Source organism: Oncorhynchus kisutch, unplaced genomic scaffold (assembly GCF_002021735.2).
Source record: "Oncorhynchus kisutch isolate 150728-3 unplaced genomic scaffold, Okis_V2 Okis05a-Okis16b_hom, whole genome shotgun sequence".
In the NCBI taxonomy this organism is placed as follows: domain Eukaryota; kingdom Metazoa; phylum Chordata; class Actinopteri; order Salmoniformes; family Salmonidae; genus Oncorhynchus; species Oncorhynchus kisutch.
Window position 1 is genome coordinate 6,451,573 of NW_022261982.1, and position 9,002 is coordinate 6,460,574.

Genomic DNA, 9,002 nt, shown 5'->3' on the forward strand with positions numbered 1-9,002 from the left:
CCCCACTCTGCCCCTACGGGGTTAGATCCCGACTACCCACTCTGCCCCTACGGGGTTAGACCCCGACTACCCCACTCTGCCCCTACGGGGTTAGACCCCGACTACCCCACTCTGCCCCTACGGGGTTAGACCCTGACTACCCCACTCTGCCCCTGCAGGTTAGACCCCGACTACCCCACTGCCCCTGTAGGTTAGAACCCCAACTACCCCACTCTGCCCCTGTAGGTTAGACCCCCGACTACCCCACTCTGCCCCTACGGGGTTAGACCCCGACTACCCCACTCTGCCCCTACTGGGTTAGACCCGACTACTACCCCACTCTGCCCCTACGGGGTTAGACCCCGACTACCCCACTCTGCCCTACGGGTTAGACCCCCGACTACCCCACTCTGCCCCTGCAGTTAGACCCCGACTACCCCACTCTGCCCCTGTAGGTTAGACCCCAACTACCCCACTCTGCCCCTGTAGGTTAGACCCCAACTACCCCACTCTGCCCCTGTAGGTTAGACCCCAACTACCCCAACTACCCAACTCTGCCCCTGCAGGTTAGACCCCAAAGCTCCTCCTCATCCAGTGATATGAATGTCTCCTCTCTGTCGTCTCTCTCCTCTCTTTATCCTCGCTCTCTTCTCTCTATGTCTCTCTCTCTCTCCTCTGTTGTCTCTCTCTCTCGACCTCGGTCTCTCTCTCTCTCCTCTCTGTTGTCTCTCCTCTTCTCTCTCTCTGTCTTTCTCCACCACAGCAACCAGGGCAACCCCCGGAGCCCCTCCACCCCCCAGCCCGGCCTGGAGATGACCCTAACCCCTCCTCTCTCCTCCGTCAGAGGAGAGCCAGAGCCAGCCTTCCGCCCAGGCCCCCTGCCAGCCCACCTTCCAGACTGGCTCCCAGGACCCTTGTCAGGGTTACATGCTAACACCCAACGCCCTGCCCTCTACCCTGCCCGCCCCGTCTACGGCCCTCCGGCTTCGAGAAGCCCCCTCCTTATGCATGCTGAATGCCAACCTGACCTTTAGCCTTTGACCTTTAGGCCAGGGTAAGAGAGGCTAATGTCCAGAAACAACACCTAGTCTCTGTCACCTTGGCAGCACAGACATGAAGGAATCAGCTCGGTGTGACAGCTTCCATATATCCTATCAATCAATCAGATATGGCTTCCATATAACAAACATATCCTTCCAACCAATCAGATATGGCCTCCATCTACCCTTCCAACCAATCAGATATGGCTTCCATATAACAAACATATCCTTCCAACCAATCAGATATGGCCTCCATCTACCCTTCCAACCAATCAGATTGGCTTCCATATAACAAACATATCCTTCCAACCAATCAGATATGGCTTCCATATAACAAACATATCCTTCCAACCAATCAGATATGGCTTCCATATAACAAATATATCCTTCCAACCAATCAGATATGGCTTCCATATAACAAATATATCCTTCCAATCATTGCTTCTTACGGCCAGCTATGGGATTCCTTTAGATCTGCACACAACAACAAGTTAGGGAAAAAGGGACTAGGAGACATGGGGCTAGGAGACAAGGGACTAGGATAAGGGACTAGGAGACATGGGGCTAGGGGATAAGGGACTAGGAGACATGGGGCTAGGGGATAAGGGACTAGGAGACATGGGGCTAGGGGACTAGGAACATGGGGCTAGGAGACAAGGACTAGGATATGGGGCTAGGAGACATGGGGCTAGGAGACAAGGGACTAGGATAAGGGACTAGGAGACATGGGGCTAGGGGATAAGGGACTAGGGCTTCTTTCTGGACTAGGCCAGAGAATGTAGCACAAGCAGGGTTGGGGAGGTTACTTTTAAAATGCACCTGTCCAAAATAGTAATTATTGGATTACTCAAACTAAGTAATGTAATCTGATTACTTTTACTGTTGCAATTAGATTAAATCAAATCAAATCAAATTTATTTATATAGCCCTTCGTACATCAGCTGATATCTCAAAGTGCTGTACAGAAACCCAGCCTAAAACCCCAAACAGCAAGCAATGCAGGTTGTAGAAGCATTAGAAGCATTTGAAGAAGACAAAACTGGCATACTACCAATTGCACAACATTTATTGCAGGATAAATCAATGGCAAGAGGTCCAGATACAGCCTCTAGCCTCTCACCTGGTTAGCAGTTAGCACAGACCTGAAGGAACCAGATGGTGTGTGATGGCTTCCATATACCCTTCCAACCAATCAGATATGGCCTCCATATATACCCTTCCAATCAATCAGATATGGCCTCCATCTACCCTTCCAATCAATCAGATATGGCCTCCATTTACCCTTCCAATCAATCTAGCTCTCACCTGGTTAGCAGTTAGCACAGACCTGAAGGAACCAGATGGTGTGATGGCTTCCATATACCCTTCCAATCAATCAGATATGGCTCCATATACCCTTCCAACCAATCAGATATGGCCTCCATCTACCCTTCCAATCAATCAGATATGGCCTCCATATACCCTTCCAATCAATCAGATATGGCCTCCATATACCATTCCAATCAATCAGATATGGCCTCCATATACCCTTCCAATCAATCAGATATGGCCTCCATCTACCCTTCCAATCAATCAGATATGGCCTCCATTTACCATTCCAATCAGATATGGCCTCCATATACCCTTCCAATCAATCAGATATGGCCTCCATATACCCTTCCAATCAGATATGGCCTCCATATACCCTTCCAATCAATCAGATATGGCCTCCATATACCCTTCCAATCATTGCTTCTTACCCAGCTATCAGATTCATCCAGAACTCCACACAACAACGAGGTAAGAACTAGAAGGGACTAGGAGTCTAGGGACTAAGAGATTATGGGCTAGGAGACAAGGGGCTAGGGCGTGTTTTGGACCAGGCCAGAGACTGAGCAGAAAGACACCTCACAGACAGATAAGCCATGACAGAGAGAAGACCTCTGGACTTTAATAATCATCTATTAATGTAGTGCAGAGTTAGACCCCAACTACCCCAGCTACCCCACTCTGCCCCTGTAGGTTAGACCCCAAACTACCCCACTCTGCCCCTGTAGGTTAGACCCAAACTACCCCAAACTACCCCACTCTGCCCCTGTAGGTTAGACCCTAACTACCCCAAACTACCCCACGCTTTGCCCCTGTAGGTTAGACCCCAAACTACACCAACTACCCCAAAATACCCCACTCTGCCTCTGTAGGTTAGACCCCAACTACCCCAAACTACCCCACTCTGCCCCTGTAGGTTAGACCCAAACTACCCCAACTACCCCCAACTACCCCCACTCTGCCCCTGTTGGTTATACCCCAACTACCCCCACTCTGCCCCTGTTGGTTATACCCCAACTACCCCAAAACTACCCACCTCTGCCCCTGTAGGTTAGACCCCAAACTACCCCAAACTACCCCACTCTGCCCCTGTAGGTTAGACCCCAACTACCCCAAACTACCCCACTCTGCCCCTGTAGGTTAGACTCCAACTACCCCCCAGCTACCCCACTCTGCCCCTGTAGGTTCGACCCCCAACTACCCCCAAACTACCCCACTCTGCCCCTTTAGGTTAGACCCCAACTACCCCCAGCTACCCCACTCTGCCCCTCTAGGTTAGACACCAACTACCCCACTCTGCCCCTCTAGGTTAGACCCCAACTACCCCACTCTGCCCCCTGTAGGTTAGACCCCAACTACCCACTCTGCCCCCTCTAGGTTAGACCCCAACTACCTACCCCACTCTGCCCCTATAGGTTAGACCCCAACTACCCCCCACTCTGCCCCTGTAGGTTAGACCCCCAACTACCCCACTCTGCCCCTGTAGGTTAGACCTCAACTACCCCACTCTGCCCCTATAGGTTAGACCACCACCCCACTCTGTCCCCTGTAGGTTAGACCCCAACTACCCACCTGCCCTGTAGGTTAGACCCCAACTACCCCCAATACCCCACTCTGCCCCTGTAGGTTAGACCCCAACTACCCCCAACTACCCCACGCTAACCCCTCTGCCCCTGTAGTTAGACCCCAACTACCCCCAACTACCCCACTCTGCCCCTGTAGGTTAAACCCCAACTACCCAACTACCCCCCACTCTGCCCCCTGTAGGTTAGACCCCCAACTACCCCACTCTGCCCCTGTAGGTTAGACCCCACTACCCCACTCTGCCCCTCTAGGTTAGACCCCAACTACCCCACTCTGCCCCTGTAGGTTAGACCCCCAACTACCCCACTCTGCCCCTGTAGGTTAACCCCACTACCCCACTCTGCCCCTGTAGGTTAGACCCAACACCCACTCTGCCCCTGTAGGTTAGACCCCCAACTACCCCACTCTGCCCCCTGTAGGTTAGACCCAACTACCCCACTCTGCCCCTCTAGGTTAGACCCCCAACTACCCCACTCTGCCCTGTAGGTTAGACCCCAACTACCCCACTCTGCCCCTGTAGGTTGACCCCAACTACCCCACTCTGCCCCTGTAGGTAGACCCCAACTACCCCACTCTTGCCCCTGGTAGTTAGACCCCAACTACCCCACTCTGCCCCTGTAGGTTAGACCCAACTACCCCACTTGCCCCTGTAGGTTAGACCCCAACTACCCACTCTGCCCCTGTAGGTTAGACCCCAACTACCCCACTCTGCCCCTATAGGTTAGACCCCAACTACCCCACTCTGCCCTGCAGGTTAGACCCCAACTACCCACTCTGCCCTGTAGGTTAGACCCCAACTACCCCCTCTGCCCCTATAGGTTAGACCCCAACTACCCCACTCTGCCCCTGTAGGTTAGACCCCAACTACCCCACTCTGCCCCTGTAGGTTAGACCCCAACTACCCCACTCTGCCCCCTGTAGGTTAGACCCCAACTACCCCACTCTGCCCTCTAGGTTAGACCCCAACTACCCCACTCTGCCCCTGTAGGTTAGACCCCAACTACCCCACTCTGCCCCTGTAGGTTAGACCCCAACTACCCCCAAACTACCCCACTCTGCCCCTCTAGGTTAGACCCCAACTACCCCAACTACCCCCACTCTGCCCCTGTAGGTTAGACCCCAACTACCCCCAACTACCCCACTCTGCCCCTCTAGGTTAGACCCCAACTACCCCAACTACCCCACTCTGCCCGTGTAGGTTAGACCCCAACTACCCCACTCTGCCCCTGTAGGTTAGACCCCAACTACCCCACTCTGCCCCTCTAGGTTAGACCCCAACTACCCTACTCTGCCCCTGCAGGTTAGAACACGTTTTAAATGACCTACTGTGTGGCTACGATGTTGACTTCGGCATGTTATTTATCAATCTGTTAATATCAATATTGAAATGCTTATAACGTTGTTATAATCATCATGGATTGACCTATTGCCTTTATCGTGGAGTTCATACAGATATTTACCTTTCAACAGTTTTCTGTCTCTAGACTTCCAGGCTGACTGTCCACAGTATTTATCAAACCGTCATGTGCAATTATTAAACTGAACCAGTAGCTTTTAGAGTCTTCTAACTATATAGTGTATATATATATATATACCAACAGACTGGTGATCCCAGTAACTTATAGACCTACTGTATCTCCTATGTTATAATATACCACCAGACTAGTGATCCCAGTAACTTATAGACCTACTGTATCTCCTATGTTATAATATACCACCAGACTAGTGATCCCAGTAACTTATAGACCTACAGTATCTCCTATGTTATAATATACCAACAGACTAGTGATCCCAGTAACTTATAGACCTACTGTATCTCCTATGTTATAATATACCACCAGACTAGTGATCCCAGTAACTTATAGACCTACTGTATCTCCTATGTTATAATATACCACCAGACTAGTGATCCCAGTAACTTATAGACCTACTGTATCTCCTATGTTATAATATACCACCAGACTAGTGATCCAGTAACTTATAGACCCACTGTATCTCCTATGTTATAATATACCACCAGACTAGTGATCCCAGTAACTGAGACATACTGTATCTCCTATAATGGTTATTAACAGTCTTATTTAATCTTCATATATAGTTTATAAAGTGCATATACTGTACCAGTCAAAGGTTTGTACACACCTACTCATTCCAGGGTTTTTATTTATTTAAAAAAAAACTATTTTCTACAATGTAGAATAATAGTGAAGACATCAAAACTATGAAATAACACATATGGAATCATGTAGTAACCAAAAAAATGTCAAACAAATCTAAATATATTTTAGATTCTTCAAAATAGCCACCCTTTGCCTTGATGACAGCTTTGCACACGCTTGGTATTCTCTCAACCAGCTTCACCTGGAATACTTTTCCAACAGTCTTGAAAGAGTTCCCACATATGCTGAGCACTTGTTGGCTGCTTTTCCCTCACTCTGTGGTCCCAACTCATCCAAACCATCTCAATTGGGTTGAGGTCGGGTGATTGTGGAGGCCAGGTCATCTGATGCAGCACTCCATCACGTTCCTTCTTGGTGAAATAGCCCTTACACCGCCTGAAGGTGTGTTGGGTCATTGTCCTGTTGAAAAACAAATGATAGCCCCACTAAGCGCAAACCAGCTGGGGTGGCATATCGCTGCAGAATGCTGTGGTAGCCATGCTGGTTAAGTGTGCCTTGAATTCTAAATAAATCAGACAGTTCACCGGCAAAGCAACCCCACACCATCACACCTCCTCCTCCATGCTTTACGGTGGGAACCACTCATGTGGAGATCATCCGTTCACCTACTCTGCGTCTCACAAAGACATAGCGGTTGGAACCAAAAATCTAACATTTTCACTCATCAGACCAAAGGACATATTTCCACCGGTCTAATGTCCATTGCTCGTGTGTCTTGGCCCAAGCAAGTCTCTTCTTCTTATTGGTGCCCTGTAGAAATTTGACCGTGAGGCCACAAGGCTCCCTAAATTCTATCAGCATATCGAATGCGTGACACGAGCTGGTAGCATTCTGGACCATTGCTACTCTAACTTCCGCGATGCATACAAAGCCCTCCCTTCAGCAAATCTGACCATGACTCCATTTTGTTGCTCCCAGCCTATAGACAGAAACTAAAACAGGAAACGCCCATGCTCAGGTCTATCCAATGCTGGTCTGACCAATCAGATTCCACGCTTCAAGATTGCTTCGATCATGTTCCGGGTAGCCTCAGACAATAATATTGATGTATACACTGACTCGGTGAGGGAGTTTGTTAGCAAGTGCATCTGTGATGTTGTACCCACTGACTATTAAAACCTTCCAGAAACCGTGGATTGATGGCAGCATTCGTGCAAAACTGAAAGCTCGAACCACAGCTTTTAATCATGGCAAGGCAACTGTAAACATAACCGAATACAAACAGTGTAGCTATTCCCTCCGCAAGGCAATCAAACAAGCAAGGCGTCAGTATAGAGACAAAGTAGAGTTGCAATTCAACAGCTCAGACACAAGACGTATGTGGCAGGGTCTACAGTCAATCACGGATTACAAAAGAAAACCAGCCCCGTCGCGGACACCGATGTCTTGCTCCCAGACAAACTAAACAACTTCTTTGCTCGCTTTGAGGACAATACAGTGCCACTGACACAGCCCGCTACCAAAGCCTGTGGGCTCTCCTTCACCATGGCTAACGTGAGTAAAACATTTAAACGTGTTAACCCTTGCAAGGCTGCCAGCCCAGACGGCATCCCTAGCCGCGTCCTCAGAGCATGAGCAGACCAGCTGGCTGGTGTGTTTACGGACATATTCAATCAATCCCTATCCCAGTCAGCTGTGCCCACATGGTTCAAGATGGCCACCATTGTTCCTGTTCCCAAGAAAGCTAAGGTAACTGAACTAAATGACTATCGCCCCATAGCACTCACTTCTGTCATCACGAAGTGCTTTGAGAGACTAGTCAAGGATCATATCACCTCCACCCTACCTGATACCCTAGACCCACTCCAATTTTCTTACCGCCCCAAGAGGTCCACAGACGATGCAATCGCCACCACACTGCACACTGCCCTAACCCATCTGGACAAGAGGAATACCTATGTAAGAATGCTGTTCATTGACTACAGCTCAGCATTTAACACCATAGTACCCTCCAAACTCGTCATTAAACTCCAAACTCGGAGTGTGGTGTCAGGAAAACAACCTCTCACTCAACGTCAACAAAACAAAGGAAATTATTGTGGTCTTCAGGAAACAGCAGAGGGAACAGACCCCAATCCACGGGACAGTAGTGTAGAGAGTGGAACATTAAGATCCTCGGCGTACACATCACGGACAAACTGAAATAGTCCACCCACACAGACAGCGTGGTGAAGAAGGTGCAACAGCACCTCTTCAACCTCAGGAGGCTGAAGAAATTTGGCTTGTCACCTAAACAAGCCACTCACCACTCACAAACTTCTAACAGATGCACAATCGAGAGCATCCTGGTGGGCTGTATCACCGCCTGGTACGGCAACTGCTCCGCCCACAAACGTAATGCTCTCAAGAGGATAGTGCGGTCTGCACAATGCATCACCGGGGCAAACTACCTGCCCTCCAGGACACCTACACCACCCGATGTCACAGGAAGGCCATAAAGATCATCAAGGACAACAACCACCCGAGCCACTGCCTGTTCCCCCCGCTATCATCCAGAAGGTGAGGTCAGTACAGGTGCATCAAAGCTGGGACCGAGAGACTGAAAAACAGCTTCTATCTCAAGGCCATCAGACTGTTAAACAGCCACCACTAACATTGAGTGGCTGCTGCCAACATACTGACTCAAATCTCTACCCACTTTAATACATTTCATAAATGGATGTAATAAAGGTATCACTGATCACTTTAAATAACATCACTTTAATGTCTACATATCCTACACATCTCATGTATACTGTACCATCTACTGCATCTTGTCTATGCCGCACGTCCATCTCTCATCCATATATTTATGTATATATTCTTAGTCATCCCTTTACATTTGGGTGTGTAAGGCAGTCGTTGTGAATTTGTTAGATATTACTGCACTGTCGGGACTAGAAGCACAAGCATTTCGCTACACTTGCATTAA